At 39.2% G+C, this 22442-nt stretch overlaps 1 protein-coding gene across 3 annotated transcripts in view; it reads left to right on the forward strand.

Moving 5' to 3' along the window:
* The window catches only part of LOC150110335 (macrophage mannose receptor 1-like), a 190681-nt gene that overhangs the window by 82094 nt on the left and 86145 nt on the right, over positions 1-22442 (forward strand). The gene's annotated exons all lie outside the window — the stretch shown is intronic.

Raw genomic sequence — 22442 nt, forward strand, 5'->3', positions numbered from 1 at the left:
ATAAATACATAAATACAATTGACTTTACATAATTACAATTGACATTGACCTGACATCCCTTTGCCCATACCCGTAATTTTAGCCTATTCAAATCATTCTGCTAGTGCTCCATATCATCACCATTCCTGATTACCCTACCTATCTTTGTATCATCAGAAAAGAGCTATATTTTGCATGTCAAGCCCTTTCCAATATCATTAATGTACAGAGAGTGAATAACACTGTATCAAGTACTACTCCTTGTGGCACACCACGGGATACCTTAAACCTTTTTGATATCTGTCAGTCAGCCGTTCTCTTATCCAAACTAATATTCTATAATCCTAACCCATATTATCGAATTTATACAATAGTCTGTCATGCTGTATTTTGTTAAAAGCTAGCAAAATCCAGAAGTGATATGGTAGATCCATTCCCCTTATATAGTTCAATATTGTATTTTATAGTTAAATTGTTAGAGAATGTGAGGAAGTTGCTCGACCATGATCTTCCCTTAGTAAACCCATGTTGTTCATTGCAAAGTAGAGAGATTCACTGTCAACCATTTTCTCAATGTTAGACCTAACCAATTTTTCCAAAATCTTCACCACCAGTACTGACATACTAATTCATCGATAGTTTGAAATATCTGACTTTGCACCACTTTGGACATTGGAATAACCATACATTCTTCTCATTCCTGCGAAATCTTCTCTATTTGAGAATCAAATCAAACATCGTGGTCAAAGGAATAGCTAGCTCTAGGTGAACACTCTTTTAGTACACGTGCAGATATCAAATCAGTCCCTATTCCTGAATGCTTATTCAGTTTGTGCAACAGTCCTAACACCTGGCCCTCATACATCTGAGTTTCTTCATCCAGTGCAGAAGTAGCAGTTAGGTCAATTTTATCTACATTAGTTTGAGAGCTTTTAAAAAAATGAACATTCATCAATTGACCATCCTCTTCTGCCTCTGTTACCATCATGCCATCAGCATTTAGAAAAGGTATTCTTTCAACGTCACTCGTTTTTTAACTTTCAGCACATCGATAGAATTCTTGTAGATTGTCTTTAGCAAGCAGAGTCAGTTTCGTTTCATACTCCGACTTTGCTTTCGATAAAACAGTTGTGATTACTGTTGCCTGCGGTTTAAACATTTTATAATGAACATCATCCTTATGCACACGCTATTTCTCTAACATCATCCCTTTCTTGCTTAATAAGATTACACATCAATGTTTCTCCTTTCCTATTTATTCTTCGAACTCTCTGGACACATTCTGATATTTCATTAAGTATTGTTTAAATGCTTCCCGTGCGCTGTCGATATTCTTCCCATCCAACAACCGATTCCATTCCATTAAACTCCTTATACTCCTCAGTTGGTCATAATTTTCTGCTTTGTAGTTCAGCATGTAACTTTTTCTCGAACTGAACATTCATAAACTTTTTAACTTCCCAAGTGAGTACCACATGATCACTGTCACCAACCGGAGGCAGATATGTTATATGTTGAACTGAAACGCCCTCTGACACTATAATCAAATATAACACTCTTAGCGCTCGAGTTCCTTCTGTCATATGCTGCTTGAGTAAATTGTCCCGTAAACAGCCCATTGAATTCATTTTATTCTTCTCATGAGATTCTATATTTGGTAATGGAAGTCTCACATGTTGGTTATCCTTTTGGTGCTTATTTTTTCTATTTGGTGATACATTTCTTCATCACAAGCTACCGATCCGCCAGTTCTGTAACAACACCCACTACTATGTAATTCATCTCGTTACCTTCCACCTCAGACCAGATGGCTTCAAACTCACGGCCACATGAAATATTGTTAGTAGTAACACTAAAATCATAGGTTTCATCTCTAAATTGGATTCAGGTCATCCGATATCATTATCAGCACCTTCCCCTCCTCCCATATCCTCTGCATTCTTCCTGAAAATAATGTTCCCTTTAGATTTCGTATGATTACCGTTAGTAAGTCTGATTCTGATAGCCACTTCTCACTAATGCTAAAATCTGAGAGCTCAGCTTATTAACCAAGGCAAATAACTCTATCAGTTTGTTTCTGATACTCCTAGCATTATTTGACAGAAAAATTAATTAATCTACATGCATGTTCTATTATGTACTCTTGTGAGCAGTCTGCATGAGACAGTTCGACAACTTGCCGATCTCTATTCTTCTCTATTGTGTTGTCCATGTAGACATCTCCCCACACGTTTGATGTGTACGACCCGGACGAACATAAATTTAAAATCTTTCTGCCCTCGTCAACATTTCCATTCCCATCATTAACATAGTTATATAACTTTGTCGCTCTTAATCTCGCATTCTCACCATCCTTCCTTGTATAACTTAATTTCGCTGATTGTCTGCATTAAGTCTCAATCCAGTTACATCATACGCATTCAGGCTAGACTGCCCCTCTTATACATACAATCTTCCCCAAAACTCACATCACACATCCAAAAACCGCCTTTATCCATTGTACACAGCCTAAGCATCGAACAGTTTGCCCTCATCGCCCTTTTTCTTAAATCATTTTATGATACTGAGGTAATATAGTTACTATTTTCGCTTTAATATATATATATATATATATATATATATATATATATATATATATATATATTAAAGAACTAAAATAATTATTTTATCATCATCTTACTGAGAATTTACATATATCCACATATTTACACATATTTACATATATATCTATATCTATACAAGGAGTCGATATCGGCGATTATCACTTCGAAGCAGCCCCAATAGCACTGGCCCCAACAAAAGTAACAGTATCAAATGTTCCCCCTAAAATTCCTCATCAACTCATCAGATCCATGTTATCAAGATACGGTTCGGTAACAGGAAAAATACGCACATTGTCAGCAGCCACGAAGAAGCCCGAATTTGCCCATGTCAAAAGCTTTCGAAGGCAGGCATTAATGCATTTTCCAAACAACGACGCACTACACGACCTCCCAAAATTAATCAACACGGACATAAATGGAATAACCTATACTTTCTACTTATTTTCCTCATCACAGTGCTTCTTCTTTCATGAAGATGGTCACATTAGGAAACAATGTACCTATATTACCAACTGTTCGTCAACAAACATCCCAGCCAAAAATAGTAAACCAGTTGAACAGAATAACATCGCACATGAAGAAAATCAAAGCATAGGAAAAAGTAAACCAAAAATTCTCTCCTCATCACGAACTTTAGAGGAAAGAAAATCCCGAACTGAAAAAGACAACGCTCACGCCGCTCTTGAACGCCTGTCAAGTAATGAGATCCAGGAGCTCAGAAAATGAAGTCTCACAACACGAAAATACGGATCCTCCCAACAGAGATGACAAGGACGAACTAATTAAAAGCAATCCCCAGACCCAGCAACCAGAATCACTAACTCAGCCTCCCACTAATTCAAAACCTCACCCTATAGAAGAAACTGCTCAAAATTGCCTTTCACCACCTGCAGCCAGCCAAGGAGAAACAGAGTTCCAAGACGATGAGGAAACCGTATTTCCACATGACGATCTAGAAGAAGAGGAAGCTGAGGGCGAACTTCCTCACACTGAGGATCCCCTAACCCTGAAGCAGCTGTCATCCTTCATACAGAAAGTGCGAGGTTCTCCTCACAAACTAACTATAGCCCTTAAATACACCACAAGAATCCCGGAACTAATATCTCAACTTCAGGACCTACACTCGAAACTGAAATGTAAAAAGAGAAGAGCAGAGGTTAACAGGAGTAAGCGAATCTACTACCTAATTAATGGGCTACAAACACAGTACCAGGGCCAATATTAGATTAAACTTACAATCAAACGTTCATAAATCATAATGTTTGTAAGCCTTTTCTCTCTCAATGCAAGAGGATGTGCCTCTGCTCTACGCAACAGAATAGTCTTTGACCAGGTACAAAAATATCATATAGACCTAATACTTCTGCAAGAAACAAACATCAACTCCTCATCCAATTTATCCAGAAGATGGGCAGAGTGGCCTTATGACTTACAGCACTCTGCAACCCAACAACATCATGGAGCAGGAGTTAGCTTAGGTGTACATCATAGATCTCCCTACAAACTAAAAGTGATTGCTGATATACCAGGATATGCCTTGTATGCTCACATAATAGCACCCAACCATAACACCCTGGATGTGTTCAACATCTACATATCACAGCAGGATGCTCTGGCATCACAAATCCTGGATTTCGTTCAAAACCATCTTTCTAGTATAGACCAAGAACATGTCATAATAGCGGGAGACTTTAATTGCACTCTTGACCAAGAAAAAGACAGACTTCAGTCTGCTGAACATCGTAGCCAATTAATAAACAAACTTCAAACACTGGTAAACGATAATGAACTCATCGACGTCTTCCGGCATCAACATCCTGATAAGAAATCCTACACATGGAGGTCAGCAATCACAGCGACAAATAGGCCACTCTACCAAGCACGACTGGACAGATACTACATTTCCAAACACACCTTGCCTCTAGTCAGAAACATCTCACACATCCCTTCCTACATTTCAGATCATTGTTTCGTTAAGCTGCAACTTTCATTGTCTTTGGAAGCATCCAAACCAGGAAGTGCCTATTGGATCTTCAACAATACTCTCCTGAAAGATCCAGATTATATAATAAACACTCAGGCTTTAATAACCAACCTCACTCACTCGAAAGTGGATACAGAACCAATGAAAACATGGTGGCCCCACCTACAATCACGAATAAAATCCTTTACGCAGATCTACAGTCACCAGAAAAATCAACAGAAGAACATTAGAATCAGACAACTTGAAGAACAGCTCAAGTATCTCCCAGAAGAAAGCCCTGAACATCATTCTGCCTTCCAAGCCATGCAAAGACAGGCAGAATTATCGGCAAAAGGTGCCCTACTTAGATCGCGGCATACACAAATAAATCTTTCAGACGCCCCCACAAAATATTTTTTCTCTTTGGAAAAAAAATGCCAGGCAGCAAATTCCATCTCTGCTATCTGACTTCAAGATGACAGCTTCACAGGAGATCCAAGAAAAATCACCTCTGAAATCCTACAATACTACAAGAATGTATACAGCACTGCAGGAACATCCCATCATGCCATTCACGAAATACTGAAAGAAACAAAAAAATCTCTGCAACAGATCGGAACCACTTAGAAAAGAAAATCACGCTAGATGAACTGAAAACCGCATGCACATCCTTGCCAAAGAACAAATCTCCTGGCCTTGATGGTCTCACGTCAGAGTTTTTCCAAGTTTTCTGGAATCAACTCGGACCACTTCTCCTCGAAACACTGCAAGAAGCTTACATCAATGGCCTCCCACAATCCGTCACGACCTCAGTAGCACGATTGATACCAAAGAAGGGAGACCACACGGATATCCGAAACTGGCGTCCAATCTCCCTAATTAATACCGATTGCAAAATAATTTCCAAAGTTATAGCAAACCGAATAAAGCCAACACTGCCTGAAGTTATTGGCCAACATCAAACGTACTCTGTCCCAGGAAGATCAATACATGATAACCTCCATTTAATAAGAGACCTCATCCACATCGCAAACAGCCAACATGAAGACCTAGCTCTTGTCAGCCTTGATCAGGAGAAGGCTTTCGACAGGGTAGAGCACGAGTACCTTTATGAAGTTCTAAAGGCATTTGGCTATGGTCCTCTCATCATTGAAACAGTGCAATTGCTTTACAGAGATGCACACTTCTGTTTAAAAATCAACAACAGGCTCACTCGCACTTTGTCATACTCTCGAGGGATCAAGCAAGGATGTCCCCTCTCCGGTCAATTATACACACTGGCCATAGAACCCTTCTTAAAAAGAATACACGACACCATCATCTCCAAACGAACCAGAATAATAGAACCACATCAAAAAATTACCTTATCAGCATATGCCGATGACGTCACTGTAATAGTACGAAATGAAGAAGAAATGACAGTAACCGAGGAAGCACACAGACTATATGCACAAGCCTCAGGGGCCAAATTAAATTCTGCCAAAACCACGGGCTTGTGGTCAGGCAGATGGAAGTCTAGAAATGATTCTCCGATCGAATGTACCTGGTCAAGCGAAGGACAAAGATACTTAGGTGTGCACCTTGGCAACACCAAAATATATAACACACTGAACTGGACACAGCTGCACAATCGTTTTAAACAGGTGCTAGGTAAATGGAACAGCGTTCGTTCCATGTCTTCACTTAGAGGAAGAGTACTAATAGTTAACCAGATGGCTGCGAGTATCTTATGCATACCCTCAAAGTACTCACACCTCCTGAAGAATTTCTCCACCACATTCAAAAGGAAATCAAACGTTTCCTCTGGAACAAAACTCACTGGACAACATACCCTCAACTCTGCAAGCCACTCAGCAAGGGAGGTCAAGGCCTGATTTCCCTTGAAAACAAGATTAGATCCTTCAGGATAATCCTCCTCCTAAAAACACTTCAATGCAATCACACTTATGTGACCACCTTCGATTACATCACGAAATCATCCACCAGAGGACTTACACTTTCCACAATCCTCCGAATGGCCAGTCCTGCACCATCTCCTCCTAAACTACCTCATTTTTACAAAGACGCTCTACAGCAATGGAAAAACACAGGACTTCATCACACACTCACAGGATCAACAGAATCAGCTGTACTTACAGAACCACTATTTGCGAACAGAAACATCACAAGTCTCACAACGGGCCAGCCTTTTCTTTTCCCTACATGGAACTGGGCAGGAATAAGAGTCATAGGAGACCTCCTAACCCACACCCTAAAGTGGAAAGCATTCACAAGCCTACCAATGAAGAACCCAAAAACTGAAAAGCAATATCAACAGCTGCAAGCCTCCATTATAAAAGCCTATCCAGATATCGCTACACCTCAGGAAATCCGTATTCCTTCTAGAAACTGCTCGGGGCCAATATTTCATCTTGTACAATCTGAAGCCTCACTTCCAATTCTTCCCTCCAACTACAAGAAAATATACCACTTCCTCATGTCAGTGTCCCCATCCTCGCCCTTCTTATATTCAGCCTTAACACTCTCATCTACAAGGCTGCATATACCACACAGTTTTCAGTGGGATCTGCCATATAAATCAAAATGTGCCAAACCAGATTCCGATATACAGTGGAGACTATGGCATAACATCTTGCCAACTCCTTCAAAGCTCTACAAATTTCAGCTAAGAGAAACGGATCTGTGTCTATTCTGTGACGTTTCAGGTACCTTGGAACACACATATCTGACCTGCCCTGCAAACAAAGTGATAATCACCTATGCCCTGAATACTGCCTCGAGCACCTGTAACTACGCACACAGCCAAGAAGACTACTGGAATTTAGTCCACACAGAAGAAAACAGACACAGAACATGCAATTTCCTCTTCATCTGCGCTAAGGCCGTCATCTACAGCTTCTACATAAAACAGACAAGAAGTAACCAGCACCCATCCATCACTGAAACTACACAAACCCTCATGTATATCCTCCGTCGGAAACTAAAAAGTAGGCTGATATTGGAACTTGAGCACTTCAAAGAAACAAGAACTGTCGCGAAATTCATAGAGGTGTGGAATCCAACTGGTACCCTCTTCTGGATTGACGACGACAATGTGCTTCATCTGAAAGATAACTCAGACTGAAACTGAACTGTAAATTTTTAATTCATTTGTTGCATTCTGTATTGTACACCCGAAAGGAAAATGTTTCTTTCTCTGTAAATATATATACTTAAAAACTTATAATATATAATATGTAAATAGTCCTTGTTACCTATCATGTAATGTTTATTTTAACAAGTTAAAAAAAAAAAAAAAATATCTATCTATCTATCTATCTATCTATATATGGCTTACCATAACTGCACCATACAGCAGAGGTATTAAACAAGGCTGTCCACTCTCCGGTCCTCTTTACACAATTGCCATCGAACCCTTTTTGTGTAGACTCAGCATGCTGCTCAAAGCATGCCGCCCTAAACTTCCCTACCAAACCATAACTCTGACAGCATATGCTGATGATGTTACAATCATAGCCCGCAAAGAAGAGAACTTTCATAGCATACAAATGGAATACCAACAATATCAGGCAGCCTCAGGAGCCAAACTAAACACACATAAAACCATAGGACTGTGGTGTGGCAAATGGAAAAACCGAACCGATTCCCCAATGTCTGGTACCTGGTCCACAGAGGGAAACAAATACCTGGGGATTTACCTAGGAAACACACCCTCTTATGTGGATAAGAACTGAGAAACACTAAACAAGCATTTCAAGCAAGTTCTAGGAAAGTGGGCAGCAATACGAGCCTCTGCCTCCACAAGAGGGAGAACAATAATTGTTAACCAAATAGCCACCAGTGTCCTTTGGCATACACTAAAGATTCTTACGCCACCAGTGCAATTCATCAAACAAATAAAGTCAACCATATATCGATTCATATGGAATAAAACAAACTGGCTTTCCTACTCCCAGCTATGTACTTCTCTCAAAGATGACAAAATTTGGTCTCCATTGACAACAGGATAACAACGCTCCGCGCTCGATTTCTCATAAATGCCCTACAACAGGAAATATCACACAAATGCACCGCTGAGTATATTTTCACTTCTGCCACTAGAGGTCTCTCTCTCTCCACCACCTTAAGAATGACAACAGCTCAAGTGCCTGTAAATTTAACAAACTTCTACAAAGATGCCCTTCGACGATGGAAGAAGCTAAACCTCCAGCACACAGTGAAGACAGCATCCCTACCTGAAATCCTCATGGAACCCATCTTTCACAACACGATGGTAAGAAGCCCGATCACTCAGAAAGAATTTTTCTTTCCTCCATGGAGCTGGCGAAACGTGAGGATCTTGGGTGACATTCTTTCTCCAAGCCTCACCTGGTGCTTTCCAAATTCGCTCGAAAACCTGGAATATGGGAATGAGTCTGAGCAGATAGACACCGAAAAGGCCGCTTTTCAAGCCGCTATGCCTGATAGCATAACAGAAGTGGGGCTTAGCCCTCCAAACTCAGAAGTTTTGGCACCCATCTTTCTGATAAAAACCAATAACTCATGGGAGAAACTTACACCCAGCAACACCAACAAGATCTACAGCACACTAACACAACAGTCGAACCAAAGCACTTTGTTGGAAAATCCTGCATCATCTGATCAAACACTACTTCAATGGGATCTACCATATCGCACAAGAGCCATCAAACCTGACGCAGATATTCAGTGGAGAATGTGGCAAAATATATTACCCACTCCTACTATATTACGAAAATTTAACTCAAACGTCTCAGATAACTGCCTCTTCTGCTACCAATTAGGAACGGTCCGGCATATCTACTTGGAATGCCCAGTCAACACTAAATTAATCAGTTTGACTCGGGGAAACGGCAGCTCTTACCTGTGGTAGTCTTCATACAGAAGAGGAATATTTCAATCTCGTCCATGTGGAGTCAAATAACCATTCATTCTGCAATTACCTTTTCATCACCGTGAAAGCGGTAATATACAACTTCTACCTCAGACATACAAGACCAGATAGCACAGCAACTTCACAGAGAGAGGCAACTGACCAACTCACTGAAGCCTTCCAACAAAAGGTGAGAAGTCGGATCCTACACGAGCATCGCCACCATAGGCAAAACAACACCTTAGATCTTTTCCACCAAGAATGGAATCCACGGAATCAACTTCTGGCTGAGCAGGGCGACTGCATTATAATCCACTTTCCAGCATAGAAGTGACACCTTTACCCCCCCCAAAAAAAAAAAAAGAAAGGGGGAAGAAAGAAGGATTGTTGTGCTTAACAGTGCGAAAATTAATCAGCTGGCACGCTCATGTTAATAGATAATATTGTGCAATAGTAACTTCTATGTTCTTCCACATTTATGTTCTTATACAGTATCATGTTAAAATAACTCTTAATGGCTTTAATTTATTTTTAAAAAAAAATGTAATTAGCCTTATAAGTGACTTCGATGTAACATACCTCAACAAGAGTATGAGCATGTAACCTCTCTGTCTGACTGCAGAGAACCAAAAACCGGTTAATCCTGTATATAAGATTGTTATGTTTACAATAAAAATAAATATATATAGATAGATAGATAGATGATTTTTTTTTTTTTTGTTTTTTTTACAATAAAAAAAAAAAAATATATATATATATATATATAGATAGATAGATGATTTTTTTTTTTTTATTGTAAACATAACAATCTTATATACAGGATTAACCGGTTTTTGGTTCTCTGCAGTCAGACAGAGAGGTTACATGCTCATACTCTTGTTGAGGTATGTTACATCGAAGTCACTTATAAGGCTAATTACATTTTTTTTTTTTAAATTAAATTAAAGCCATTAAGAGTTATTTTAACATAAGAACATAAATGTGGAAGAACATAGAAGTTACTATTGCACAATATTATCTATTAACATGAGAGTGCCAGCTGATTAACTTTCGCACTGTTAAGCACAACAATCCTTCTTTCTTCCCCCTTTCTTTTTTTTTTGGGGGGGGGGGGGGTAAAGGTGTCACTTCTATGCTGGAAAGTGGATTATAATGCAGTCGCCCTGCTCAGCCAGGAGTTGATTCCGTGGATTCCATTCTTGGTGGAAAAGATCTAAGGTGTTGTTTTGCCTATGGTGGTGATGCTCGTGTAGGATCCGACATCTCACCTTTTGTTGGAAGGCTGCAGTGAGTTGGTCAGTTGCCTCTCTCTGTGAAGTTGCTGTGCTGTCTGGTCTTGTATGTCTGAGGTAGAAGTTGTATATTACCGCTTTTGCGGTGATGAAAAGGTAATTGCAGAATGAATGGTTATTTGACTCCACATGGACGAGATTGAAATATTCCTCTTCTGTATGAAGATTACCACAGGTAAGAGCTGCCGTTTCCCGAGTCAAACTGATTAATTTAGTGTTGACTGGGCATTCCAAGTAGATATGCCGGACCGTTCCTAATTGGTAGCAGAAGAGGCAGTTATCTGAGACGTTTGAGTTAAATTTTCGTAATATAGTAGGAGTGGGTAATATATTATGCCACATTCTCCACTGAATATCTGCGTCAGGTTTGATGGCTCTTGTGCGATATGGTAGATCCCATTGAAATAGTGTTTGATCAGATGATGCAGGATTTTCCAACAAAGTGCTTTGGTTCGACTGTTGTGTTAGAGTGCTGTAGATCTTGTTGGTGTTGCTGGGTGTAAGTTTCTCCCATGAGTTATTGGTTTTTATCAGAAAGATAGGCGCCAAAACTTCTGAGTTTGGAGGGCTAAGCCCCACTTCTGTTATGCTATCAGGCATAGCGGCTTGAAAAGCGGCCTTTACGGTGTCTATCTGCTCAGACTCATTCCCATATTCCAGGTTTTCGAGCGAATTTGGAAAGCGCCAGGTGAGGCTTGGAGAAAGAATGTCACCCAAGATCCTCACGTTTCGCCAGCTCCATGGAGGAAAGAAAAATTCTTTCTGAGTGATCGGGCTTCTTACCATCGTGTTGTGAAAGATGGGTTCCATGAGGATTTCAGGTAGGGATGCTGTCTTCACTGTGTGCTGGAGGTTTAGCTTCTTCCATCGTCGAAGGGCATCTTTGTAGAAGTTTGTTAAATTTACAGGCACTTGAGCTGTTGTCATTCTTAAGGTGGTGGAGAGAGAGAGACCTCTAGTGGCAGAAGTGAAAATATACTCAGTGGTGCATTTGTGTGATATTTCCTGTTGTAGGGCATTTATGAGAAATCGAGCGCGGAACGTTGTTATCCTGTTGTCAATGGAGACCAACTTTTGTCCTCCATCTTTGAGAGAAGTACATAGCTTGGAGTAGGAAAGCCAGTTTGTTTTATTCCATATGAATCGATATATGGTTGACTTTATTTGTTTGATGAATTGCACTGGTGGCGTAAGAATCTTTAGTGTATGCCAAAGGACACTGGTGGCTATTTGGTTAACGATTATTGTTCTCCCTCTTGTGGAGGCAGAGGCTCGTATTGCTGCCCACTTTCCTAGAACTTGCTTGAAACGCTTGTTTAGTGTTTCCCAGTTCTTATCCACATAAGAGGGTGTGTTTCCTAGGTAAATCCCCAGGTATTTGTTTCCCTCTGTGGACCAGGTACCAGACATTGGGGAATCGGTTCGGTTTTTCCATTTGCCACACCACAGTCCTATGGTTTTATGTGTGTTTAGTTTGGCTCCTGAGGCTGCCTGATATTGTTGGTATGCCATTTGTATGTTATGAAAGTCCTCTTCTTTGCGGGCTATGATTGTAACATCATCAGCATATGCTGTCAGGGTTATGGTTTGGTAGGGAAGTTTAGGGCGGCATGCTTTGAGCAGCATGCTGAGTCTACACAAAAAGGGTTCGATGGCAATTGTGTAAAGAGGACCGGAGAGTGGACAGCCTTGTTTAATACCTCTGCTGTATGGTGCAGTTATGGTAAGCCTGTTGTTTATTTTCATGCAAAACTGTGCCTTGGCATACAACATTTTAATAGAGTGAATGATGCCTGAGCCAAAGCCAAATGCTTTCAAGCAGTTGAAGAGGTAAAGGTGTTCAACGCGGTCGAAAGCTTTTTCTTGGTCTAGTGTTACAAGACCCATTGTTTCACTGTTGTTGTTCGCTATGCTTATGAGATCCCTTATGAGGTGTAAGTTTTCGTGGATAGATCTTCCAGGGATGGAATAGCTCTGATGCCTATTTATTATTTCGCTCAGAGCGGGTTTAAGTTTGTTGGCAATGGCTTTGGATATAATTTTGCAGTCGGTGTTTGTGATAGAGATGGGTCTCCAGTTTCCTAGTTTCGTCGCGTCTCCTTTCTTTGGAATGAGTTTGATAACTGATGTTGTCATATTGAGTGGAAAGCCATTGGTATTCGCTTCGACAAATACTCTGTAGAGGATAGGTCCAAGCTGTTCCCAGAAGGACTGATAAAATTCAGTGGTGAGCCCGTCTATGCCAGGAGATTTATCTTTAGGTAAGGAGGTGCAGGCAGTTTTCAGATCGTGTAACGTGATGGGGAGTTCTGTGTTACTCCTTGTTGTTGGTGAGAGTCTTTTCACATCGGAGAGAATTATATTCGTGGCCTCCATAGATGTTGGGTTGGCTTGGTACAAATTTTTGTAGTACTGCAAGGTATATAAGAGGATTTCGTCATGATTTTCTATGATGTTTCCATTATCTGTTTTAATAGCAGATATAGTGGTGCACTCTTGTTGGCGTTTTTCTAGTGAAAAGAAATACTTTGTAGGGGCATCTGCGAAGTTAATATGTTTGCGTCGTGCTCTTATTAGTGCTCCTCTTGCAGAGTGCTCTAGGTGTGAGCGTATGGTGGCTTCTAGGGACTGGTATTCCTCAGATTCTGGATGATGCAATTGCTGTTGTTGTTGCAAATTTTTAAGGGCTGAATGCTTATTCAAATTTCTTCGGTGACTATATTTTTGGGTGAATACCTTAACTTTGGATTTAAAAAGTGACCACCACTCGGAAATTGATTGTGAAGTAGGTATATCTCTGATGAGAGTTTCGATATAGATTTTAGAGGTTCTGAGATATTCTGTATCCTTTAGTAGGCTGTTGTTAAATATCCAGTATGCTCCTCCTTTGTATCTGGTGTGTCCAGGAAAGCAAATGTTAAGAAGGATGGAATCATGGTCTGATGCATGAGATGGATGGTATGTGACTCTCCTGATGTAGGGTATTGTGTGCATCGATGTGTAGTATCTGTCGAGCCGTGCCTGGTATAAGACACTGGTAGGACCACCTTTGGCTCTCCAGGAGAACATTTTCTCATGTGGGTGCAAGTGTCTGAAGGTGTCAGTCAGCTCGAAGTCATTTATTACATCCTGGAGAAGCTGAGCTAGTGAGTGTCGATGTTCTTGGCATTGCTGTCTGTCCATTGCAGGATCCAGAGTGCAGTTGAAATCCCCTGCCAGTATGATGTGGTCATTGACCTTGCTGAGGTGGTTTCGCACAAACTCCAGTACCTGCACTGCAAGCTGGTCATTTTGTGGGATGTATATGTTAATGATATATATTTTCTTTCCTGTCTGAGTTGTAATGAGTGCATATATTGCACACCCAGGAAAGGTATCGATTATTTCTACTTTTAGAGCGCTGTTTTGGTGAATTCCAATGCTGACTCCCGATCCATGAAGTTGTATGGCAGGACAGTGGTGCATGGTATAAGGCCAGTTCTTCCAGTGTTGATATGAAGCTTTGCTGTTGCAATGGAAGTTTGTTTCCTGCAGCATAACTATTTCTGGCCGGTGGGCAAGGATATGCTGCAGGACCAGCCTGTTTCGCAGTGGTGTGGCACATCCTCTAGCGTTTAGTGAGAGAAGGTTTATTGAGGTGCTCATTATTTTTATGGTTTAGTTTTATTTGGTGCGGTAATCCTCACTTCCTTTACGGATAGTTACGCTGCCGCTGGGATTCAAGCCCGTTTATCAGGTAGTATATCCTTTTCCTGAGATTGGTGGTTTTTCTCCCTCTTTTTCCTGCCAGAATAGTTCTTAATTCTTCCAGCTGGGTGATAAGGCCACTGATGTCAGCGGTGTAGTCATAGGCTGTCAGCAGTTTTTGTGAAGAGCCTCGAACTTTTTTAAGAAAGCTCTGAAGCTGCTCACTTGTAAGTGGGCCTTCAGTGTGAGGAAGACCTGCATTTCCAGTTTCCTCTTCATCATCTGAGGACTCAAGAAGCTCGATCTCTTCATCCCCCTCTACAGGCTGTTGGGAGGGTTCCAGAATGCTTGGAGGCAAAGGTTCCCTGCTGCAGCTGCGCTGGTTTGTCTTTGGCTTTTTTTCCGTTTTTGTTTCTTGCTCCTCTTCGTTATTTGTATCTTTATCAGAGTTAGTTAGTTGTCTGTGTTCCGTTTCCTTTTCTCTAGGATTGCTTTTAATCGATGTTGGTGGAGGTTCTTTCGAAAGTTGGGTTTCTTTAGTGCTACCACTTGATTTTGTCTCCTCGGTACTGGACTGAGAGCTGTTTCCTTGAGATCTTTGTTGTTTGTTAGGGATGCTCTGTGTTTTGGGGTTGGCTGCTTGCTGCTTCTGATTCTCTGATCCGCTAGGGTTAGTAGTATTGTTAACCGGTTTCTCATTTCTGGGTATATACGGGCATAACTTCCTTACATGGCCTTCTTCGTGGCAGTAAAAGCACTGAGCAGCAACAGTAATATAAAAGGTGTAGGGTACTCCGTCTATTTCTGTGTTGATTATTTTGGGTATGGAGCCGATTGTATTGTCGCCAAAGTGCATTAGAGCCTGTCTTCTAAAGCTCTTGATGTGAGCGAATTCAGGCCTAGTTGTAGAGGCGCGTAGCGTTCGGATTTTACCTGTCACTGCGCCGTATTTTGATAGTAATCCGCGAAGCATTTGATGGCTTATTTCCGGTGGGACATTTGACACTGTTACTTTTGTGGGAGCAAGTGCGATTGGTGAGACATTCACGTGGCATGCTCCGATGTCTATTCCCTTTTCAATTAATGTCTCAGACCAAGATGCGTTGTTAAAGTACATTTGTACGGTTCCGGCAACTCTTGAAATGTGAGTTATATTTTTTGGGGGAACATGTTGAGCTACTGCGTCTAGATACTTTTCCAGTGGGGTATTTTCGATTGCGAAAATTACAATTCCGTTATCTCGGGAAAAACGGTTGGCTAGGTGAACGTTTGTACGCGCGGTGGTCGTTGTTGCAGTAGTATTAATTCGCGCGGAGGTATTAGCTACAATGTTGGCATAAGAGACAGAGAGTACTGACCTTTGTCCGTTGTTGTCCGGGGGGCTGAGACTGATGTCTTTTCCTTCTCTGGAGCTGTGTCTGGCGTCTTTTCCTTGATCGGAATTCTGCGACCTTTGACCGATTCCTGCTGAGCTCGGTCGTGGACCGGCTGCTGCTGGTGGTGATATGCTGTGGTTTATACTGGCCATTGCTTCGGGCGAATAAGGGGAAACGCAAGCTATCACAAATTCCCGGTACTCGAAGGCATACCGTTGTAACAATAAGCACACGAACAAAGAAGATTTTAAAATTTTAAATTTAATATAACTTTTCCTAGCTTCACAAATTTAGAAAACTAATTTTTTAACGCGATAGATTAGGTGCTTACGATTATGTAGGTATAAATCTTGGAGTTGATTGACGTATTCGACCGCACAAAATACAACTTTAGGCAAGAGCGACTTTGGACACGTCTGCACACTTCAGCGTCGCGATATTTTTTTTTTTTTTTTATTGTAAACATAACAATCTTATATACAGGATTAACCGGTTTTTGGTTTTCTCTGCAGTCAGACAGAGAGGTTACATGCTCATACTCTTGTTGAGGTATGTTACATCGAAGTCACTTATAAGGCTAATTACATTTTTTTTTTTTTTTTTTAAATAAATTAAAGCCATTAAGAGTTATTTTAACATGATAACATAAGATCTTGTTTTAACATAAGAACATAAATGTGGAAGAACATAGAAGTTACTATTGCACAATATTATCTATTAACATGAGAGTGCCAGCTGATTAACTTTCGCACTGTTGAGCACAACAATCCTTCTTTCTTCCCCCTTTCTTTTTTTTTTTGGGGGGGGGGGGGTAAAGGTGTCACTTCTATGCTGGAAAGTGGATTATAATGCAGTCGCCCTGCTCAGCCAGGAGTTGATTCCGTGGATTCCATTCTTGGTGGAAAAGATCTAAGGTGTTGTTTTGCCTATGGTGGTGATGTTCGTGTAGGATCCGACATCTCACCTTTTGTTGGAAGGCTGCAGTGAGTTGGTCAGTTGCCTCTCTCTGTGAAGTTGCTGTGTGTCTGGTCTTGTATGTCTGAGGTAGAAGTTGTATATTACCGCTTTTGCGGTGATGAAAAGGTAATTGCAGAATGAATGGTTATTTGGCTCAACATGGACGAGATTGAAATATTCCTCTTTTGTATGAAGATTACCACAGGTAAGAGCTGCCGTTTCCCGAGTCAAACTGATTAATTTAGTGTTGACTGGGCATTCCAAGTAGACATGTCGGACCGTTCCTAATTGGTAGCAGAAGAGGCAGTTATCTGAGACGTTTGAGTTAAATTTTCGTAATATAGTAGGAGTAGGTAATATATTATGCCACATTCTCCACTGAATATCTGCGTCAGGTTTGATGGCTCTTGTGCGATATGGTAGATCCCATTGAAATAGTGTTTGATCAGATGATGCAGGATTTTCCATCAAAGTGCTTTGGTTTGACTGTTGTGTTAGGGTGCTGTAGATCTTGTTGGTGTTGCTGGGTGTAAGTTTCTCCCATGAGTTATTGGTTTTTATCAGAAAGATAGGCGCCAAAACTTCTGAGTTTGGAGGAATAAGCCCCACTTCTGTTATGCTATCAGGCATAGCGGCCTGAAAAGCGGCCTTTACGGTGTCTATCTGCTCAGTCTCATTCCCATATTCCAGGTTTTCGAGCGAATTTCAGCGTCGCGATAGATATCTAGATAGATAGATAGATAGATAGAGAAAAGATAGTAAAAATATATATATATATATATTACACTGCTTTTCTATTCTAATATGCGCTAGTAATAGTTATTATGGATGGTAATTTATAGTTTGCAATTGGACAAAGTTACATATTTAACAACGTTTATAGTATAACAGTAAGTTCTATGTATTTCACATTTTTTTGCTTTTTAATGTTTTTAACCCCTTCGTAAGGTAACTACAGCATTTCGATGTAATAAGTTTTTTTTTTTTGGCTGATCTCGGTTGAGATGTAGTCTGCTTGAATCCTCAAAGCTCTTTTTAATGAGCTTATCTGAGGATGACACCGGATATATATGTATTATTATTATATTTTTTTTATTTGATTGTGGTATTGGAGTAGGCTGATGTTTGGCAGGTAACGTTGTTCACATTGATTTTTATTGTGGGTCTTCTTTTTGAAGTAATTAGGAGGCTTTTTTTCACTGTGGCAGCCTTTCTATGTCTTCTGAGCTTTTAATTTGTATTGGTTTTGAAATCTGTGACTTTCTCAAGAATATCTTGCCGTCTTTGATCCACAAAAATTTATAATTTTTTCTGTTTTTGCTTCTTTTGCTTGGTACAACAGATTCTGGTTGAATGGTGTTAAATATTCACATAGGTAGATTGGTGTGTTGTCTTGCAATGCGTTCAACTCCTTGGCAAGTGGTTTTTTTCCTCTCTGCTGGCTTTTTATTAGATTGTCTCTTGTGCACTTGCATATAAGACGAAGAATGACTGGTGTAGGTGGTGGGAAGCCTTGCTATTATCTCTTCCTAGGAATCCGATTTACTGTCTCAATGTCGTAAAGCTGTAGGGGGATGTCAAATGCATGGTCTAATTTTAATACTACGTCTCTGAGGTTTTCTGTAGGTGCAGTTAAGGGAAGACCGTTTATGATAAGATCTTCTTTATGTTGTTGCTGATTTAAACGTTCGTACTGTAGTTATAATAATAATAATAATAATAATAATAATAATAATAATAATAATAATAATAATAATAATAATAATAATAATAATAATAATAATAATAATAATAATAATAATAATATGAGATCAGAAAGATGAGACTGTAGAACATCTAATCAGTGCCTGCAGCAAAAGAGCTCAAACTGACAATAAGTACCACCATGATCAAGTGCCCAAAATAATTCATTGGCATGTATGCAAAAAATATGGCTTTCCTACTTCTGATAACTGGTGGCAGCATAAAATTGAGACTGTAATGGAAAACGAAACAGCAAAATTCTCTGTGACTTTAGAATACAAACTGATTGGCATTTGGAACACAACAGATCTGACATCACAATTATCGAACATCGACAGGTTTAGATTATCGACATCGCGCTACCCATTGATAACGACATTAACAACAAAGAACTGGAAAACTTGCAAAATATCGAGATGTAGCCATTAAAGTAAGCTGTGACTTAAACACACCAAAGATATCCCAACAGTTATCGGTGCACTTGGTACAATTTCGAGGAAGCTATTCAACTATTAACAGCAATTAAATATCAACGAAGTGGCGTCATATGACCTACAAAAAACAACATTGCTTGGAACAGTCCATATTTTACGACACTGCCTGACAGACTATTTTTGGAATCCGAATTGTTCTGTGTCACAAGACAAATTTTTGTTCATATGATATCTTGTTTTGACTATGTATCAATTATGTGAATAATTTTGTTTTTCAGCTAACGCCTTTCTATTCCCATATATAGGGAGTAGGCGAGGCCGTTTAGCCCTATCTAACGTTTGGAGACTATGGGCAGTTCAGTCTTCACTTGTACCCAATCAGAGATAGCTGGCCCAAGGCTATCACTAATTAAGCCTCCTACAGTGAAGTGAGACGGCTCAACAAGTGCCGCCATCTCGTGGTCCCCAACCGTAACACAATATATTTAATGTCTGAAATAATGTAGTTTCTACGGTCGATTTTCTCGAGTTTACGGTACAAATAACCCGAGTTTCCGGGAGGAAAAACCCGCCTCCCGTACCAGAGATCGACTAACTCGGGAACCAGTAGAAAAAAGGCTTAGAAAAATTTCTTCTAGTCGCCGATTAGATTCTAAACCACGATGTCTTCCTTTGTGCGGTCAAGCGCCATTGTGTGGAAACGCCACATCCACTGAGCTACACAGGCTCAAGTAATAATAATAATAATAATAATAATAATAATTCAGCCATCTATTTATTTATTATTTATCTATGTATAATGCGAGAGACACATGCTGCATAATAAAGCAACCATCGTAAGATTCAAATAAGACGCAGTAAGATTCAAATAAGGCCAAGATAAAGAACGAATTCTTGGAGTTGGATTCGTGATCAATAAAAAATTGAAGAACCACAAATTAGAATGTCGCAGTAAAACTGATCGAATAGCAACTATTGTTGTTCAAATTTCAAAAAGATACACTCTTATGTTAAAACGTCATTTTCTTTACCACGAAAACTATGGAAATGACTTCTATTAAGATTTACTGATCAAGTAGTTTTAAGAACAATTATGTTATACCAACTAGTTTCACCAAATTAACCTCAGTTGGTGAAACTAGTTGTTCTAAATGTTATAACATAGTTGTTCTAAAAAAATACTTGATCAATAAATCCCAATAGAATTCATTTCCATACACTCTTATGATCATCCAAGTCTATGCAGGAACAATAAGTCATACCGTAGAAGAAATTGAAGCCTTTTATCGTGCAGGAAATAATGCAGGAAATAACGATTTTGATATATCCCAACTTTTCAATATAGGAATACATCATTCCAGAATTTCAATGGGAGATTTTCATGCTAGAATTGGCATATAACATCAGAAGAAAGCTCAATGGGAAATTTTGGATATAGCATCAGAAATGATAGAAGAGCAAGGTTAATAAAATTTGCAGAAAAAAGAAAACCTGAACATCACGAATTCATTTTTTAAAGTAAAAATATATAGGGAGTAGACATGGAAAGTTTCAAATGGAAAAAAATAATGAAATTCTCAGCATTATTAAAAACATGTTTCAATAAGATTCAAATAAATTGCCAAAAAGAAAGAAGAAAATCTTTCGAAGATCAAAGCAAAACATAAGATGTATACAAACTGAATAAAAAAAAGATATATTCCAACATGAGGTAAACAATGGATTTAAATTATAGATATTATTATATCTTATTATAGAACACAATGCTGATCCATCAGAAAATAATGAAGTTATTACCCATATCCTTTTACAATGTTTACTTGAAATAGCTGGTACCACACAACAGAAACAAGACAAGATTTCTGAAGAAACAAAACAGCTTATGAAGAAACGACGAGAAACGAAACATTCAATTAACCTACAGAATAAAATTTAATAAAGTGAATTGTGCAAAACATCATAAAACGTATTACAGAAGAAAAAAAGAAAATTCAATTGTAATTTCATATACCAAAGAACTAAAAACAACCGCAGCCACAAAAAAGCCCAACAACCATTGATGAACAGCAATAAACAGATGGTTACATTCAATCTACAAGATGGCGATCACCACAGATGCATGTGCAAAATGAGTTGAAGAATTTTACTCAATATTATACAAGGATGATGAATTAAATGAAAACGAAGACAATGGCAAAATAGCTGAAGTACTACAGATTTTATCAGAAGAAGTTATATGCAACATCCAAAGCTTTCAAAATGGAAAAGCTGCAGATGAGGATGGAGTTGTAGCTGATATTATTTCTCCACCTGATTTTTCTAAAAACAGGTGGAGAAATAATCTACAAACTCTCAGCAAAACTTTTACTTCATGCCTGAAGAAAAATGATCTACCAAGAACATGGAAGAGGGCTACTCTAATTTTCATACATAAAATATATGAGTGAAAAGGCTTGACGATTTGTAAGCACTTTGTGGTTTACAAAGTGTTTGCAAAAGTCTTAGCTCATAGGCTTTATACTACGACTCTAGACCTAGCACAACCAAAAGAGCAGGCAGGCTTTCGAAGGGACTTTAATACAATGACCATATTCAAGTTTTACAGCAGATCATTGAACGGTGTAATGAATATCAATTACCACTATGTTTTGGTTTTATTTACTATGATATAGCCTTTGATTCACTAAACACGTGTGCAATACTTAAAGCATTACGAAACCAACAAGTGGAGAGGCATACATCAGGACCACCAAATGCCACAGCAGCAATTAATTTTAATTACAGTGGAAACATCTATACTGTGGAAATACAGAGACGCATAAGATATGGTGGCACAATATCTCCAAAATTATTCACAGCGTGCCTAGAAGAAATATTCAACCCTTTTGATTGGGAAGGGAAAGGTCTGAAGATAAACGGAATATAACTAAATCATTTACGCTTTGCAGATGACCTAGTTATCTTTACTTCAATTGTGCATTAATTACAGACTCGTGTCCATGAACTTCAAACTTCTAGGAAAACAGCTAGCCTAAAGTAGATCCAAGTTATGTTCAATAGCTATGTACAACTAGAAGTAATAAAAATCAATAATGAGGAACTTAAACAACTAGATCATTACTTATACTTAGGACAACTGATATCAATGGAACAAAATATTATATATGAAATTAAAAGATCCACGATGCTTGGGTGGAAAGAATTTGGAAAATTACATTCAATATTCAAAATCCAACTACCATTATGCCTGAATAGAAAAGTATTTACCCAGTGTTTTCTTCCTATATTGGCATATGACTGTGAAACATGGACACTAAATGCAAAGGAAATTCAGACATTAAGAACAACACAATTTAGTTTGGAAAGAAATATGATTGATTGGTATCACAAGACTAGATCACAAAAGGAATACCTAGAAAAGGATCCAAAACAAAGTCTCTGACATCATAGGAAGAGTGAAAAATCTGAAGTGGCTAGAGGCTGGGCATATTGCTCGAAGACAAGATCAACGATGGAC

Source organism: Typopeltis vanoorti, chromosome 1 (assembly GCF_054136105.1).
Source record: "Typopeltis vanoorti isolate ZY-2024b chromosome 1, IOZ_Tvanoo_1.0, whole genome shotgun sequence".
Classification (NCBI taxonomy): Eukaryota; Metazoa; Arthropoda; class Arachnida; order Uropygi; family Thelyphonidae; genus Typopeltis; species Typopeltis vanoorti.